This window comes from Rhagoletis zephyria, unplaced genomic scaffold (assembly GCF_001687245.7).
Source record: "Rhagoletis zephyria isolate East Lansing unplaced genomic scaffold, Rhagoletis_zephyria_1.1 Rzeph_scaffold_01197, whole genome shotgun sequence".
NCBI lineage: Eukaryota > Metazoa > Arthropoda > Insecta > Diptera > Tephritidae > Rhagoletis > Rhagoletis zephyria.
The window spans coordinates 20447-40892 of NW_016158281.1; positions in this window are offsets into that span (position 1 = coordinate 20447).

Here is a 20446-nt window from a genome sequence, read left to right on the forward strand (position 1 = left end):
GGAAGGAAGATTACCTCAAAGACCTTCAAAAGCGATACAGGTGGAAGAATACACAACTCGCGTCGAAAATCGGTGAGTGCGTACTCATCCATGACGACACTCTGCCTCCTACGGAATGGCGATTGGGGCGCATAGAAAATACGCATCCCGGACCCGACGGCCATATTCGCGTCGTAGACGTGCGTACTCAAACCGGCATGCTTACACGGCCGATCGTTAAACTCTGCTTTCTGCCCCCACCTGATCGCGATTCCGCCTCGCTGCAAAGCGTATAACCAGATTCCGAAAGCCCATCTCATGCTCGACTTGCCTCCACTTCGGCATCTCTCTACCAAGACTTTGTTCCTCTATTTCTCTCTCAGATTCACTGTACCGCTCGAAAATTACACACAAAACCTTCTCATAACCCAGTTCTGTCACAAATCCTTCATTAAGAGATACGCACAACATGTATTTGCAGATGGAAGCAAGNTACCGGCAATTGATCGCGCCTGTTTAATCGACCTTTGAATTTACCTACGTATATTTATGTATATACATAAATAAAATCAAAATCGCACATTGAAGTGTATGTTGCAAAACTTAAAATCGTTTTATTATGCAAGGTGCAACGCGAGTGCAAATTCGGCATTAGCTTAGGGGCAATATTTTTGGTCGCTGAAAATCCTCTCTAGACGGGTATTCCGTCAACAGCAAGAGTGTATCCTACGAGGCGCTCCTTCATTCGACTGCAGCGTTCCGTCCAGAGCGCCAACTAGCTACCACCGCCACCTCAGCAACCAGCAGAAACCGCTCGACTTCGCCACCGGCGGTCCACAACGCGCGCCAGTTCGCCACCACCGCCGCATCCTCTAGCAGCCAACAGCTTGAACTCGCCAAAGCCGTCCCGGACAGAACACCCTCGTTCCTCTAAAGAGGCATAACTGGCCGGACTTGTTCAGTGCAAATCTGTTAAGTTTTCAACAGCAACTGTTTTTAAATAATAAAGCAACTTATTTTTCAAGTCTCTTATAAAGCCGATGTCTTCTGAGGTAACAGTGCATTTCTTTTGTAGACTAGTTATATAAATGTACGTCAGGTGGATAATTAAATAATTTAGTAAAACTAATATGTTTAAAAAAATACTTCATCAATATCCAATTTTTTTTCAAAATTGTCGTATTCTCTACTAATTGTTTGAAGTCAATGAGTATCATTCGATTGCTCGACTTGCTTTTCATAACAGCGTTTTTCACTCGCTTGACTTGATTTGGAAAGAGTATATCAATGCCATATTTGAAATCAAATGAGTATACTGCAGCTAAACATTGATTTCAAAACTAACTATGAAACTCACTGTTTATACGGTGTTTCTCACTACCCTTATACAGTTCACAGCACTGAGTTCATACTATTTAGATGGAAGTGAGTAAACTCAGGCTGTTGTCTGATTGAGAGGCAGTTTGACGTTTGCCAGCAATATAATTTAAAAATTCAAAACTCAAACTCACACACACTTTTCCATTTTCAATCTCAAACAACAACAATTGGGAAACATTTCATTTTTTTATTCTCAATTTCATGTATATGATTTTAAAATGCTGGCAAACGTCAGAAAAAAAATCATGGCCGACGAATTGAGAGAATGAATTTACCTTGTAATGTTTTTATCATGATTCAAAGTTTCAACAAAAAAAAAATATGAAAAAGTAAAAAGTGAAATAAATACTTTCGTCGATTGCTGAATAATATGACGGAAAATTGGACACAAAATGCTTGTATTACCATTTAAATTAGTACGCCGACTGTGCTCTGCAAGGCAATCTGTGCAAAGTTTACCGTGTACCTTGATGTCACCCAAACTACTCGACCACGGCCCTTTACTAATTTTTGTTGTTTGTGAAAACTTTCAGTCGCCTTCTCAGTTCAAAGAACCCGTGCGTCATCCACATCACCACAGTATTTCTGCGGCGTGGGTACACAAACAACGCCAACTCCTCATCGTACATTTAAATAATGTAAGTATATAAACATATAAATTTTCCGTCGTAATGGCGAGGGGGGAAGCGGGCCTGTTGGCGCTCAACCGCGGCGGTCCGCATTGGCCCCATCGTGCGACGTGACGCGGCGCGGCACGCTTGCCGCAGCCGTCCCCGTTTGCCCGCCACCACTGAAAAACTTAAGACGCTGAGAACAAATATGCGCATCGCATTGAAGGGTTAAAAAACAGTAACAATTTACCTTAAATTTCCAATAATTCGCTTATGAGTTATTGGCAAAAATACCGTTCGATTACATGCGTATACTGCAGAAGGCAATCTAACGCAGAACTACACTGTATGCAAAAATAGAGATCAATTCGTTTAAAATACGTTCCATTTTATGCAAATGTATGCCTGTATACATAATTGGAATATTTCAGTTCAATGTTTCCGTTTCCTTGGGAAATAAATCCCGCTGCCATTATTGCTCTTTCGCAAACGAATAAAGCCCGCGGGCTTTATTGTCTTTATTGGTGGGCGCTATAACACATATAACACGCTCAAGAAATAAAACGAAATTTTCTATTAATTTTCTTCTGCGCAAAAATAATTCCGCCACTTCGCAATAAACCCTAAGCGCGGCCGAAGGCCGCTTACGCAGAAAGAAGTTCTGCGTAAAAATACTTCCGCCCCTATTTTACGGCGACAAAGAAAGGATAATTCTATTTAGTAAGGGGTATAATCCCTAAGCGCGGCCGAAGGGCTATAGGCGTTGTCAAGAAAATAATGCAGGCAAAAGCCAGCTTGTATGCCAGTGTTTTCATAAAAAAATTTATCATTACTCTTGCACATTCCAAATTTTTTGGCTTGCAAAATTATATGAGGAATTTGGGATTTTGTCGAGTTTTCGTTTGGAAATATAATTACATAACCCCCAAGTAAAAAAATTGGGTTTATGTCACTACGCAAGGAGTGACATAATCCCAAATTTTAAAATTGGAGTTATGCCACTTGGGGCTATGTCACGGCACCGATTTCTGAGTATGGGCCTTATGTTGAACAAAAGGGGGAGTATAAATACGGTGACCATATTAACCAGCGTAAAATAAAGGACATTTTTTTCAAAATGATTTGGGAATACGCACATACAACTTGTATGATATAAGTACCTTGCCCATATCGTAATTTATATAAAATATTTATCAGTTAATTATATTATTTAATTATACAAGTTCCCTGCTGGAGCGAAAAATAAAGCCAAATCCTTTTCAAGGACTTCGCAATCCTTTGCTACCAAAATACGTTTATCATAATTCATACTGCGCGACGAAGCCAGCACACAGTGGTTCAAAATTGGAATTTAATGTTCATAATATACTGGGGCCTTCATTTGTCAACCAATTTTTACTAAAAAGCAAAAAAAAATTTTTGGTAAACATTTTTTATAACATTTCAAAATTTTTTTTTTGTGTATTTTTTTTTGTTTGTTTTGGGTGAACCGTGATAAAAACATTAGAAGATGGTTTGTTTCATGATTCAATAATAAAAGGTTTGCTCAGAAAACAGTTTTCTCGCTCCCTCTTGACAAAATCTTCTCCCTTAGCAAGGCACTTTTTGTGGGTTCGTGTGTGTGTGCAAATATTTTGTAAGGGAGTTAAGGGAGTGTCAAAACTCGAATGTCACTAATGAACAAACCTTTAGTTATTGAATCATGGTTTTGTTTAAAAAATACGTGAACATATATGGTATATGGGGTATGGAAATATCCCTTTTCCCTAGCAATAAACGTTTTACTATGGGCAACAATGATATTTTTTAAATAAGGCATATGCGCTCTCTGGGAAGGCAATACCTGTAATTATTTTACCATGGGGTGAACCATACAATTTTTTTCAACTAGTTTCTGTTATTTAATATTTATTAACTGGAAAAGAATAATACTGTATTTTGCACAAAACCAATTAAAAGGTGTGTACTCGTACGCCCAACTATCTAAAGTTTTAGAAAACTTTTACTGGTTTTGCGTTCTCGTACCCAAAAAACTTGCAATGTAGAGGAAATTGAGAGGGCAGAATGTGAAAGAGAGCTGTAAATTTTTGCTGGAAAAATTTTTCTCAGCTTAAACTTGCAAGTTAGAAAATCAGCTGATCACAAACACATGTTTGTAAATAAACAAAAGAAAATATGGCCTTTTTGAGTTATTTGTTGCAAATTTTATTATTAATGCTAGTATACAATGAAAAAGTGAGTAAATTTAATATGCACAACGTTGGTTGTGTTTATTTTTCGCTAATTTGCTATTAATCTCCAGTTTGTTTACTTTAGTGTGTGCTGACCATGGTTGCCGTATGACATTTTTCGTTTGTACCATAATTTACCTTTAAATATACCAAAATAGATTCAAATGCAGCATGCTAAAATGTTGTTTTGCTGAAGTTTTCGGTTTTGGTAGGTTGATTGTTGAAATGAAAATTTTATAATTTTAAAGCTACATCTGTGCTATATCCATTACATTAGCTGTGTACTCGTACGCCTAACTATCTAAAGTTTTAGAAAACTTTTACTGCTTTTGCGTTCTCGTACCCAAAAAACTTGCAAAGTAGGGGAAATTGAGAGAGCAGAATGTGAAAGAGAGCTGCAAATTTTTGCTGGAAAAATTTTTCTCAGCTAAAACTTGCAAGTTAGAAAATCAGCTGATCACAAACACATGTTTGTAAATAAACAAAAGAAAATATGGCCTTTTTGAGTTATTTGTTGCAAATTTTATTATTAATGCTAGTATACAATGAAAAAGTGAGTAAATTTAATATGCACAACGTTGGTTGTGTTTATTTTTCGCTAATTTGCTATTAATCTCCAGTTTGTTTACTTTAGTGTGTGCTGACCATGGTTGCCGTATGACATTTTTCGTTTGTACCATAATTTACCTTTAAATATACCAAAATAGATTCAAATGCAGCATGCTANGCTATATCTATTACATTGTTTTTGGATCAATGATGGGTGTTTGGAGGAGACACTCTTGTTTTTGAATGCGTCACCATGTGATATCACAAATAATTTTGAGAAAAATAACTTATTCATATAATTAATTTGTATTTTAAAAAGATTTTTCTTATCGAAAACTATTCAATTGTATAAAATGCCAAATCGGGGGAAAATGAACCAAACAGAAAATAAATTGCAAAATTAATCACCAGTGGCAACTGTGCAAGTGATCAGCTGTTTCGAAGGTTGCAAGTTTTTGCAAATTTTGCGTTCTCGTACTTCTGTTGATATTTCGTCTCTTTGAGAGCGAATGCTGCTAAATTCTCAGAACTTTTGCTGCTGGAGAATTTTGTCCTCTCAATACGCGTACACACCTAATATTATCAAATAAAAATTCAGAAATCAGGCTCAAGTGGTCTATTGCAAATATTGTAAGTATTCAATCAAATAAAATGAAGTGAAAAATGAAGGCTCCAGTGAATTACGAACACTAAATGCCAGTTTTGAGCCACTGTGCAGCAGGGGGTTTATTGTTCCCTTTCAGTAGAACTGGAAACTTAGCGTGCAAGACAATCCTGAGCACAACTTTCCTTGTGCTTTATAGATTGTACAAAGATAACTGATTAAATAGAAACCCTTAAGTGGAGTGCGAAACAAACTGGCGAAGGTTTTCATTATATTTTCTAAGGGAATTTTTTTTTTGTCATATTTTGCGTTTAAAAATTTACCTCTGAAAAATGCAGAGCCGACTTAAAGGACAGTTTAAGAAATAAAGGACAAAAGGCGTCCTTTATTTTGAAAAAAAATATAATGTACAAGGGGTTAAAATAAAGGACAGCACCTTAAAATAAAGGACGGATGGTCACCGTAAGTATAAAGTACTCAAATGGAGGAAATTAGCCTATGGTTACAGAAGATGTGTAATAAAGTAACCGACGAAGACTTGCGTGCCGCGTGCGCTATTCTCTTAAAGTGTTTACCGCTGGTAAAACCACATAAAGGTTAAAATTTAAAAACCATTTAATAAAATATAAGTAAAATCTGTGGAAAATTAACAATAAACAAATTTTTCGCAAAATCTATAAAGTACCCTTTTATTTTTCAAAAAGACCTGTGCGACAGTTTTTAATTTACACTCTGCATATGATAAAAAATTAATAGTTGGAAAAAGGAGTACAAAAGAAGTACAAAACTAAAAAAGGAGTAAATTTCCAGACTTTCTGGGAGAAGAAGGGAATACATTACAATTAAAAGGAGTACGTTTACACCCAAAAGCAGTACGGGCCTGTTCGAGGCACGTAATAAAAACAGCAATATTGCAGCCTTGATGAAAATTTGCAATACTGTTGCAACTTCCCAACTAATAAAACGTTGCTAGAAATTCACACCGAACGTGATACTTTAATAATTCGCGCAAGACGTCGGTTGTGATTGCATCTCGAACAAGTAATACGTCTGGCAACCCTTACTGCGAAGGACCATAGTTAGGTTCAACAGCTGCCTTTCGCACTCACCTTTTTACACCAATTAAAGGAAATATTTTTGTTCTAGTTTAATAATGTATGCACATCGCCGACGCCGCGGTAAAAGTTGATAGCTCCACTTTTTGGTCAAAATAACTTTTTGATACTGACGGAAAGGGGGAGGGTATCTCTACACGATGGTGGAAGCAAATAATTTTTTAGAGTTTAAGTAGTATCGTTAAAAATAATTTTAAGTAAAATCTGCTAATTCCAAAATTGTTTTTTTTATTCAGTTAAACGCTTCTAACTTCATAAATTTATGATTCGGTACAAAGAACCTAAGAACATTCACATGTATACCCAACTGCGGTCGTTCTATCAATTCTGTTATCAGCCAAATCTGGAAATATGAGGTACATATGTACATAGTACGTTGCGTTTTTAGGCGCGCCTGCTATTCTTTTAGAATTTTTTAGCGATCAAAACTAGCGATAGCGATTTCCAGAATCCCACTGCAGGAACTGTTAGGGCTTTGGAGATTCATTGCTCAACGTGAAATTTTCATAAAAGTTTACTATTTAAGATTACACCTAATGTTTTATTTCGGAAGGAATTTGAATTTGATGCCTTTAAAGACCGGGGAATAAAGCCTTTCAACCGTCTTCTACTGAAAATCACAACACTAGTTTGGATTACAGGCTATTCTAACTACTTCAAGTGTCAATCATAATAAGTGTTATTTGCGTCTTCCGACAAACAACTGACACAGAAGGTAATGAGGCAGGCCACATCATATATGTACATGGATATTAGAGCCGACAAGTTGGACCAGCTGGAATCAATTACTAAGCACCAGAGCAAGGAAGAGCACTGCCCTCAAAATAGTCCCTATGATCTCTGCACTTGATATATTGACCCCCTTCTTCTGCCTGAATCCTAACGACCCAACAAGCATTGAACGAATCCAATTTACCACTCCCGAATCTACTCCATGACTTAGAGCAGAGTTGCACATGCTATCGAAGGCGGCATTGTCAAAAGCACCCTCAGCGTCTACAAAAATTCCCAAGACAAATTCTTTCATAGTGATGGCATTGCTGATTCTGGCAACCAGATTTTCCAGAGGCGCCTCACCAGATTTCTTCGCATGATAGGCACGCCTGCTTACGAATGCGCTATTCAAACAATCTCTCCTGACATTTCAGCATGAAGGGCATCATGTTAAGCGCTCGTCATACTTACATTGTCCTGCAGCGCATAACATGACTACTGCCACATATCGAATCTGTTTAATGAGTTTTGCATACAAGCGATTATCATGGCGAAGTTCGGTGAATTTTGATTTTTCGCTATGTGACTCTTTCAAGAGATATGCCACTCTGATTTCTTTTAAGTATTACCCTTAAGGCCCGGCCACATAGAACTTTGGCGTTGCGTTGGCGTTGGCGTCGCTTCAACAGCTGACTATGAATACATTAATTCAAATGCAGCCGTCCACATAGCCAAAATTCGACAACGCTCACGCCAACACAAAGCAAAAAGATGGCCAACTCTCAACTTTTCGCGTGCGTCGCTCGTCAGCTGTTGCAAATAAATAAAATTATGTGAAATATTTTTCCTTTTTAATCAAGTGCGGGCAAGAAATATCGTTTTTAACGCAATTATTGTTATGAAATATTAATTTATCTGTCGTTAGTATGTTAATTTAGTGGCCCAAGCATTCGCTGCCAAGCGTTCATTGTAGCAAGCATACTTTAAATGTGCGTTCTGTCGAACCAACGCCAACGCCAAAGCCAACGCGAAAGTTCTATGTGGACCGGCCTTAAGTCTGTTCCAGTGTCCATCAGATTTACTGAGAGGTCGTTCTTATACATATGGGCATTCCCATCGTGGCGCACGTGACAGTCGTACGATTTCAATGTGATACAAAAAAGGAATACCATTTGTTTTCTTTAACTTTTTTGGGCCATTGTATAGCACATAATTAGCTCTATATTTAACCGAAAAATGAAATCAATCGAACTGCTTGGTCCTGAAATATAAGCATTTAAAGAGAGTGTCGTTACGTGACAAAAAATGGAAGTTGATTTTGTCTTTTCTTACAAAATCGCAAAACTCTGCGAATTGTGGATGGCTATTTTCATGAAACTTATTTTAATATGATTTGGAGCAATTCTATTAGTTGTTTTTAGAGTTTTTCGAATCAATGCAAATTGTTTCAATTCTATTTTACAACCCCAAGTGTGAAACGTGACGTGACGTGGCGTCACGTGACATAAATTTCCATCGTTATATATTTGTTAATATTGCTTTTAAATGAATTTTTAACGCAAATAAAACTTGTATTTTATGTAGAATATACTTTATATTTTGACTTCAGCGCCAATTCAGGGTCAATTTATTAAAAATCTATGATTTATTATGTTTCAACTACATACGCCAAATTCGAACCAAATCGGACCATAAATACGGTTTTTCGAAATATCTCGACCTTGGCACCAGCTAGGAAGACCATTTTATGCAAACATGATTTTACTTACATAGCCAGTATATACTTTAAAAAGCAGACAAATCGGCCCGTAAATACGTTAGATATACATCTTTTATTTTTTTTGTCGTGGTGGACCTTCCGCTGGAAACACCCATATGTACATTAGAGTGGTCCAAAAAAGCATGTGGAAAAAGTAAAGTCGGAATTTTTATGATTGTTCTATACCAGAAAAATAAAGCCCTATTTTTCTTATTTGTTGAAATAAAAAATTATTTAGAGGTCGCTCAAAGCGCTCAAAGTTTTCCATATATATTTTATATGGGGAAAAACTTTTCGTAGAAATGGTATAAATTTCTTGAAAATCAATATTCTTCGATCGGAAAACTGTGATTATCTTCATGAGATTCCCAATAATAACACCCAATTATTTATTTAACCATTTCTTCACAGTAACTATATTTTATAGGTCCGCCAAAACCCCCAGAAAATGAAATGGGTGGATAAGGAAAAAATCTTTAGTATTAATAAATTATTAAATAAACAATTGTTATTGGAAGTCTCCTGAAGAGAACCAGAGTTCTCCGATCGAAAAATATTGATTTTCAAGAATTCTATACCATTTTTACGAAAAGTGGTTTTTCCCCATATAAAATACATGGAAAACTTTGAGCGCTTTGAGCGACCTCTAAATATTTTTTGATTTTTTTGATATAGAACAATCCTAAGGTGTGAGAGCATTAAATTCCGACCTTACTTATTTTGGACCACCCTAATGTACATACATTGGGGCATATTCATAGTCGAAATGAAGTCGATTATAAAGTTAGTTGCAGCTATTCCATTGAAAATTATGACAAAAAGCAGCAAACTAACTTTATTCATTTAGGCTAGGAATACGCATTCTTCGGTTATATCTTCCTAACTAAATCCTGGAGTACTGGAACAGACTAATTGATTTCACTGAACAGCTGATCCTGGGAGATTATGCGCCCTATGTGGAATATAATTACACCACTGCGTCACATGCGCTGCGTGTCTATGCCCTGCACTGCAATGTAAGTATAACCAGCGCTTTAATGGGCCTGAGGCTTTTATTTCTGGTCTATTCGTCGCACCAACTTTAATGATAAAGACTACGCCTACTAGTCTCCATGGTTAATCTTAATATCTTCTATTTTTTTTACAAAAATGTTTACAGCAGATGTTGATTTTGTATAAAAACTGCTATGCTAATTCCAATTGATTTATTTTTATTTTGATATGAAATAAAGCCTGCTAACTCCTTTTTTCATTTATAACTTAAAGGTTTAGCGAAAAAAAAAAATTATTTTTGTAAGGTCAATCGGGGCTGTCACAGAACCCATCCGTATTTCGTAGATTTCACGAAAAATCAGAATACGATGGATTCTGTGATAGCCCTGATTAAATAGGGCATACAAAGTGTACTTTCAAATATGAATGTACAGTGACTCAAACAAATGACCACGTGTTTTTTTTTAAATAATCGTAGTATTTTTCCAGTTAATTTTTTTTTTGTTATCTATACATTTAATAAAATTGTAACAGGTCGATGTCTGTACATAAAAGATATTAAAGAAAAATTAATGTGGAAGGTCTTTATGGGAGCACCAGAAGCCACATCAATCATTTTTAGAATTCTTACCTATCTGTCTGTCTGTATGTTTGTACACGCATCACTCGAAAACGAATGCATGGAATTAAATGCAGTTTTCACCGATGTATTACTAGAGGCCTAACTTAAAATATAGAAAGAAAACATTTTTTAGAAAATTGCAGTTTAAGTAAATTTATAAGAAAAAGTGAATATTGCATTATGGGCGTCAAAAGAAAGAACCTGAAGAAGGCTTTCAGTCAAAAATATTTGTTTAGAGCTGCCACCTGTTTGAAAATTTTAATTTAATTTAATTTATAAGATAAATTGAATATTGCAATATGGGTATCAAACTGAAGAGGTTTAGGAAATTTTACTGCCGAAAATATTTTTAAGGAGGGTTGCCACCTTTTTGAAAAATTTTATTCTATTAAATTGATAAAATAAATTAAATCTATATCTATACTTATAATAAAATTGTAACAGGCCGATGTCTGTACCTTATAGATATTAAAAAAATTTATATGGTGGGTTTTTATTAGAGCTACAGAAGCCAAATAAACAATTTTTAGAATTTTTAACTCTCTGTCTGTCTGTATATTTGTACGCGCATCACTCGAAAACTAATGCATGGAATTGAATGCAGTTTTCACCGATGTATCGCTAGAGGTCTAGCTTACAATATAGAAGAAAAAAATTAGAAAGTTGCCACCTCTGTTTAAAATTTCAGTTTACGTCAATTTACCGATAAAGTTGATATTGCAATATGGCTGTCAAAAGAAAGAGGTTTAAAAAGGCATACAGTTGAACATATTTTTGTAGGTGGCAACCCTGTTTGAAAACGTTACTTTAATTAATTTGATAATATAAACTAAATATTTCAATATTGGCATCAAACTAAAGACGCTAAGCAATTTTAATGCCGAAAACATTTTTAGGGGATTCGCCAACTGCTTGAAAAATTTAATGAATTTAAATTTGTAAAATAAATGCAATATTACAATACGGACATTAAACTAAGGAGGATTAGGAAGCTTACTATTGAAAATATTTTTGAAGCGGGTTGCCACCTATTTGAAAACTTTAATTCAGTTAACTTGATAAGATAACCTAAATGTTGCCATATGGGTATCAAACGAATGCATTTGAGAATAATAAAATTCCAATAGGCCGATATCTGTACATAATAGATGTTAAAGAAAAATTAATAAGGGGTTTATTAGATTAACAGAAGCCAAATCTAAAATGTTTATAATTTTGGTCTGTCTGTCTGTATGTTTGTAAGCGCTTCACGCAAAAACTAATGTATGGAGTTAAATGCAGTTTTCACCGATGTATGTACATATTGCTAGAGCTCTAATTGAAAATATAGAATATTATTTTTTTTTTTTGTTTTAGTTTATTGTCGATCATTATTCCTAGGTATTTGAAAGTATTAACTTTTTCAGTGCGTCGTTGTTTATATTTAGAGTTAGCAGCGGACTGTTCTCAAAGTTTCGCCTTGATATAACCACAAACTTAAATTTATGGACATTCAATTAAGTGTGTTAAGGCATAACCAACCGCACTTCTATGGAACTTCTGTGTAGAAGGTTTTTCGCTAAAAAAAATCAAAACTTTTTGTTGTTTCTGCCAAAAAATTAAGAAATCTGAAACATCACGCTTTACAATTTCATACAGTTCTCTGAACAATGTATTTCACTAAACTACTAAACGGCTGCACCGATTTGGTTCATATTTGGCACATATGCCAGCACCTTGAAAATAAATATTTCGACAAAAATTTACTCGGTATGTAGCTAGGGATATTCCTAATATTCTTATACAGACTAAAACGTAAAAAACCAATACATCTCTAAAACCAATTACGCTGGGGAACTGAAACTTAGCACTGATTCATATATTGCAAATGCATTGGAAAAGGGGACGTGGCACCTTCCATACAAACTGAACTCCGCATAGAGCTTATCTCTAGAAAAGCTTACGCTAATGTCCTAAAATTCGACACAGCTACATATGTTATCAATACAAAGCTACAAATTTAAAACATATTTAGTTGGTGTGCTTATTAAATACAACATTCATATTGAAATGTTGACTAAAGGGTATATTACCGAATTATCGCTTAACGAATTTTCGAGTACGAATGAAATTTAATAGTGTTAATTGTGTATGTGCAAGTAAAATTACAGGTGGTCGAACATCAAAAATCAAAAAAAAAGCTACATATATCATATCCAAGAGTCGGTAGTTTGCACCTTTTCCAAATTTTTAGAACTTACATTGCACCGTAGCAGTAGCCGTCTTAGGTTTGAAATACTGACAGCCGATTTCTCAGTGGATGTTTAATTATAATCAAAAGATAATCTCTTATTGTCATCTTCTCAGTGTACTTAATATATGATTAACTCACCACCACCTTTCATAAGATTTATTTATGGCAAAACCAGCTTTTCCTGTAAATCCTGTAAAACCTGCAAATCGTGATTGCAAATCGGGTTGGGTTGAATCCAAACAGTTTGTTATTTTGCGGAATCCTAGGAAACGAAACAATTGCAAGTTGACACCTTTTTAATAATGGTTCAAGTTTAATTAATGCTTTCAATCTGCTCGCACGTATGAGTTGTCAAAAACCATTGCTTTGAACATGTAAACCTCAAGTAAATGTCAATTACACCAATTTACAAAAGTATTTATTAAATGTAAAAATCAGTACAAATTCAAAAAGCAGTACATTTTGCGTACTGATTTCGGGCTCTTAAAAATCAGTACAATAGAAAAAAATCAGCACATGTACTGATGAAATCAGCGCATCTGGCCACCCTACTGTACATACATATTTGAAATTACCTTTTGTATGCCCTATTTATTCAGGGCTGTCACAGAATCCGTCGTAGCTTAGACGTTATTTTTATATAAAAATAACAAAAAAAAAAAAATGAGCGCGAAAAACATTACGAATATTTGAAGAAAATCAACACGTGGTCATGTGTTTGAGTCACTGTATATATAATGAGAATTTTCTAGTCCTACAAAATCTCGTATGTACATATGTATAACCTTTTATTTCGTACACTTAGGGCCGTTTTCTCAAGTAACCTGTAACTATAAAGCAGAGTTGTGAAAAATGCATTAATTTTTTTAATGCATAGCATTTTAATGTAAATGAAAAAGATTAATGCATTCATTTTTGATATTTAATGTAAATGAAAATTTAAATGCATTAATTCCCAAGAAATAATACTAATGATTTTTTTTTGTATTAGCATTAAAATGTTTAAATGAATTCTATTGCAATAATTTATTGCATTAAAATTATAACAAGCATTAAAAACCCATTAACTAATTTTATTTTGAAGTAAAAAGTCTTTGCTGACGTTGAGGGTAGAATTTTAAGGCCAAAAAAAGATAGTGACGGACGTTAAGGCTGGTTTTCACTATGTCAAGTTCAATGGCATTTGTCGTTAAATAGGTAAAATCACATTGTCAAATGGAACTAAAAAACGGTTTATTGATTGATTTAGATCAGAGTAGGTCCTCAATCGTGTACATGCGCTGCTAAACTGGCTATCTGCCCGATTTTGGCTCATACTTAATATATGTAATCGGTACGCATCAACAATCAACATAAAAATCTACAAAAGCACTCTGCGTTGCATGCACATTGGCTTTCATTTTCATAAAACAAGTCCTTCCAAAAGAGGTTATTTATATTTTACTAGAAAAAAATATTTAATGGTTTTTAATAATACAAACGATAAAAAGCATTAAACATTTTAGTGCATTAAAATTTTTTCATTAGCATTAAGCTTGGATAATTTAATGAAACAAAAATTTCATTAGTATTACATTTTTCAGAATTAATGCATTGAAATATTCATTTGCATTAAATTTCATAAATTAATGCATTAATTTTTTACATTACCATTATTGCTTTAAATACCATTAATGCATTAAAAAATTAATGCATTTTTCACAACTCTGCTATAAAGCTCACTTTATATTTAAAGGTCTCATTAAAATTTATGATTGTGTCTAAAGTACAGCATTTTATTATCGATTTTATATTGCTTTACAACAAAGAAACATACATACGTGAAAAATCAATAATAGAAATGCTTAACTCTAGACATAGCTTTATTTTTAATCCAACCTTTATATATAAAGTGAGATTTAAAGTTAAAGGTTACTTCAGAAAACGGCCCTTACAATACCACATATCCGTACAATAATACAATGACGAAATGTGTTCCTAGTTGGGGATAAATATAAAAAATACTCTTTCCAATTGACTCATTCATTTATTATCTGTTGTCCGATTCGTCGAATTCCAATTCGGAATTTTTGTAGATACATATTAGACTAAGAGTTGTTTCGATAGTTTAGTTAGTATAGCACTTTTAATAAAACGTATTTGCATTCTGTTCTTAACTGGGCGGTGCAAAAGCCCCTTTGTTTTCAATATTCGCAAATTTATTTTCGGATAAATTCGAAATGCCTGGCTGCTGCTTCTGTAATATGTAAGTTACAGTTTATTAGTAATGATACTTTTATGAACTCGGTTTTTTTAAATTTAAATGAATAAAAAATTAAAAAAGTGCGTCGCATACTACATTTAAATATTTTTTAGCGCTAAATCGGTTAATATACGATACATTACGATACGAGTTTATTTATATGAACTTTTTTCTGATGAAACTTTCCATAGTTATAGTTTAAGATCAGAATAGGGCACGACCTTCATCGATCTGTTTAATTGATGAAATCTATTTTGTATGAAATTTTACGTGTCAAGAAATATTTTGCGAGTGGGTTGGCTGAAGAAATCCTGGCCAGGATATTTTTAATTTAATATTCAAAAATTATTTTTTTAATTTTGCACTAATTTGCTTAATGAACAAATTATGTACCAATCGAAAGTATTAAGCCTACAGAGTGTGAAAACGTGGGTGTTGATGATACTATTTGATATCAACCGTCGTGGCTTGCCATTTCTGACATTTATATATTTTTATTTTTATTCGCAACCAACTTTACTTACTTTTTGAATTTTTGGAGATATAGATACACAAAGTTTTCTCGTTCTGCTCTTTATATTAAATAAAGTGTATAAGACAAAAGCAAATTGGATTGCGGTGCATTTATTTTTTGATTACTGGTCACTGAAGAGAAACCAAATCAGCATATTGGTTTGATACATAATTTGGTCCTTCGAGCCGGATGCTCACGGAATCCAAGTTGCTTCTGTATACACCACAGTAAATTCGACACACAAAAGTTTGTCTGGAACTGCATCATCTTCATTGAAGACACACAAGGGTGTATGTAATCGCATCATCGTAGTTGGGGCAGGCGATTGTGTTAAAGCAGCATTGCCCCGTTTGGAGACACAAGGGTGCAACATCTTATTTGGAGACACATAAGGGTGTCTGAAATTGCAACATCGTAGTTGGAGACTCATTCGGAGTTAATATTTCGGAGTACTATTCAAGACATCTGGCAGCAAATGCATGCTGCCGTCACAATATTTAGCTGTTCACTGACATTTGCCACAAGTAGAACATAGTAGAAACGTCAACATAAGTAAAAAACAACACCACAAAATAGACTCGTTTAAAAAACAACGTAAAGTAATCAAAAGCAGTCTGACACGAATTCAAAGTATTTGTGCAGATACAAATACAACAATTGATGATTTAAAAGTGCGGGTAGAGCGTGCTGAAGAATTATTCAAGCAATACGGCGAAATTCAAAACGAAATCGATCTTCTTACAACAACGGCTAGCGAGGTTGAGCAAGAGGACGAGTATCGGGCCAAAATTGAGGAAACATATTTTACAATTAAAGCAAGATATTCGCGTGCACAAGCAGAGAATGGTAATACGACAATTATCGATAATCAGCAATCTTACAGAGATACTTCGACAGCAATGCAAGCATTAATGGAGCATCAGGGCACTATGGGCGCGTTAATTGAACGCATTTCACAAAACATAGGCAGCGACGGTAGATCTTCGTCTTCACTAACCAACACCATAAACAATTTGCAACAGCTGACACACCAAGAGCTTCGCTTGCCACGAGTACAAATTCCTGACCTCGATGGCAAGTGCGTCAAGTGGATTTGATTCCGTGTGTTTAAGCGACTTATGCATTTCCCGCATCAACAAAGAACAGTGAACACCCACACGCATTTGTATTGCATTTCCCGCATAAAGCAAGTGCAGCAAACACACACACGCACTGTGTTTAAAAGTAATTCGGTCGTTCTTAATTGGGTATGCATTTTTTATGCAATTGTCAAATATCTCTTCGCTGAACTTAACGAAGTGATAAGTTCCTGGCATTTTCAACTAGGGTCAACGCTAAACCAGCTTGGTTCATCACAATGGTCAACACTAAACCAGGTTGGCTATCACACGATACTTTAAGCATCACTCTCACTCCCTCCCGGAGCATTTTTGGTATGGTAGTAAGTTACGGCTTACAAACCACACTGGGGCTCTGCATAATGCATCCCTGAATAAATCCCAGCTCATTTCACAGCAGCCTACGGAAGCTAGAGCATGACTCCTCCAATGGAGTCCCCAAATTGATACATGGTAAAAGGGTCACATCTTGCACCTATAAGCCATACGGGCCCATTGGGTTCGATACATAAACACTCACAAGGGTAATCCCTACCTCCTCTACTACTCTAACTCGACCACAACTCTAAACCTGGTCTCTCGCTCTCCCTCAGCTAAACATGGTCCTTCGAGCCGGATAACCCGCGGCTAATGATACAGTCTACTAGACGATCAAGTGGTCTAGGGCAGGGATGGAAAATCAAATTTTGAAATTGTACTTAATTTAAGGAAAAAATTTTACCTAACAGCGGACGAATGTACCTAAAAAATTTAAACATTTAACATAACGTCAAATCTGTTTAACAGTACGAAAATACGACGAACATCTGCCATGCCTGATTTTGGGATTCACGTCCTCTAATACTTTGAGCTCTGTCCAAACTGGAAGAACTTTTCGAGGTCAAACTAAGTTTTAGACAAGGCGAATTATTTTCTTGCACCGCTTCCTACGTGCTGCACCAACTTGCCAGCACTCACTAGGAGCTCTCTTGACCATGCTTTTGAAATCCTCCAATCAGTTTCAGAGAGGAATACTATGTATATAATTTATGTAAATTAATCTATATTTGAAAATGTGTTTTGACCTTTTGAGCATTTACTCAACCTTAAGAATCAAAAGAGATTGGTTTAGCGGAGAAGGAGGAATTCAAATAGCTTTCACTGTTAACTTCCATTACTCTAAAGCTATAAAGGACTTTGTTTACTTAGATGCCTGCTTACGGTCAGTCAGGGGTCGAACCAAGCGTAAGTCTTGTCCGCATGTGCTTTTTAGGCTTAGCAGGGTATCTACAAACGAACGGAAATGATCCTTAGTAAATCTCTGATCATTCTTGTCTGCTCATATGACAAACCAATGTTGATGTTGCCTGATTAAGAAGAGATGGGTTAGAGTGCATTCGGTTAGAATAACTGCAAGGAGGAAAAAATTCCTGGAAAATTTATTTGGCTAAGTTGAAAATGTACCGAAAATCGTCTATATGTACCGAATGTACTTTCAAATTATAAAAGGGCCGAACAAAGTACAGTTGTACCTACTTTTCATCACTGGTCTAGGGGGGCCAGGATGTTTAAGCAACTTAGAACAGCGAACACCCACACGCATTTATATTGCATTTCCCGCACAAACCAAGTGCAGCGAACAAACACACGCACTTATATCGCACTCCCTCCCAAAACCAAGTGCAGTGAACAAACACACGCACTGTGTTTAAAAGTAATTCGCTCGTTCTTAATTGGGTATGAAATTTTTATGCAATTATGCTGGCATTTTCAGCTATGGTCAACGCTAAACCAGCTTGGTTCATCACAATGGTCAACGCTAAGCCAGCTTGGCTATCACACGATGCTTTAAGCATCACTCTCACTCTCTCCCGGAGCATTTTTGGTATGGTAGTAAGTTACGGCTTACAAACCTTACTGGGGCTCTGCATGAATGCATCTCTGAATAAATCCCAGCTCATTTCACAGCAGCCTAGGGACACGATATCGAACAGAATGTATCGATATGGTACTCATTTAAAGTATCGCTTTAAAAATATCGGGTACACATTAATATCGGAATAAAAAGACTCGATATTCCAAATATGGATACCAAAATCCAAAAAAATTTATCTAAATATAGGTCTCGTATATAGGCCGCTGTGGTGTAATGGTTAGCAGTGCGCACAGCTTGAAAATGAAAAACAGCTTCCCATTAAAACCAAATCGCCGTTCAGAGTCGACATAAAACTGTAGGGACCCCTTTTGTGCCACAACATTAAGGCGCGCGCGACAAATCGCAGGAGAATCTCGGGCAAACACTAACATATTGTGTAACACCACGTAGAGATTGATGTGTTGACTTAAAACACCGAGGTCGCGGGGTCAAATTCCACTACATGCAATCCTAACTAATTACACATTTCTGCTCTTTAAAGCCCAATTTATAGCGGGACGAATTATTAATAACATTATCCTTGTAATGTGAGTTTATGACATTCGATACGATACTAGGGTTCTGGTACTCGATTCCAAAAAATATCGTTTTTAAACTATCGAGTAGAAAATATCGGTATCGAATGCCAAAAGTATCGATATGGTATCGTATCGTATCGAAATTCGTGTCCCTACAGCAGCCTACGGTAGCTAGAGCATGACTCCTCCAATGGGGTCCCCCAATTGATACATGGTAAAAGGGTCACATCTTGCGCTACCGCTTCATCAGCCTGCCCTCATAGCTCACTCCCTCTCTCTCTCTCTCTCGCATAGCAGGCATATGGAGTGCGTGGTTGCCTTGATGTGCACTTATAAACCATACGGGCTCATTGAGCAACAGTCACAAAGGTAATCCCTACCAGTGTTACCAAACATGGGCTTTTCCTACCAAAACTGGTAGGTTTTTTTTCCATTTGGTAGGTTGGTAATCTAGATTGGATTTTGGTAATAATAATAGTTATTTGCGAAAGATATAAAATATGTATCTCCAAACATTTTAGCAACCTTGTTTACACAAATATTTCACCGGTGGAGTCCACCATTGTCCACCTGACAGAGACTTCATTGCAAGACTTGAGGAATATCACCAAAACTAACATATTGGTCTTTCAATTCAGTTGAGGGATGCACTGCGACCAGGAGATCTATTGTGCCCTCAATATGGTAGTAAGACCCAATGTCACATATGCGGTACTGGTGACCAAAAGCTACGCATGTAAAGGCGGGTTCCATCTTTAGCAAGCCGCGCCGACTGGTCCGCGTGGCCACTACGGGAGCTATGTTTTTTATCTATTCTATTTGAAAAGGAGGCCTGCTGGAGCGCCCTACGACTGCCCAATATGATCAGCAAGAAAATTTCGGATCTTCGGGATCATTTGGAGGTTCTAAAGCCATTTCTGAATAATCCCGAGTTATCCTTCTACAAACCCTACAAGGTCAGAACTCCTGAAAGGACCTGCAGTGAAGTGATAATAACTATGATTGTCGAAAGGTCCCGAGCATGGTATACCGACGGATCAAAGATGGACGACGAGAGTACCGGGGCAGGCAAATTTGGACCGAAATTCCAGAAAGTCCACCAATTTACACATACCCAACTATATTCCAGGCGAAAGTGTTCGCAATCGGAGTCTGTGTAGAAAGACAAATGGGGCCAAATTAAATATTATGTCGGATAGTCAGGCAGGTTAAAGACGTTAGACTATTTTAAAACGGCAGCAGGCTTGTGGAAAGCTGTAAACATTTTTGAACCACTTGAGAGCTCACAATAACGTAACGCTGTGGTGGGTTCCGGGACGTGAAGGGTTTGAAGGCACGAAAGCTGACTG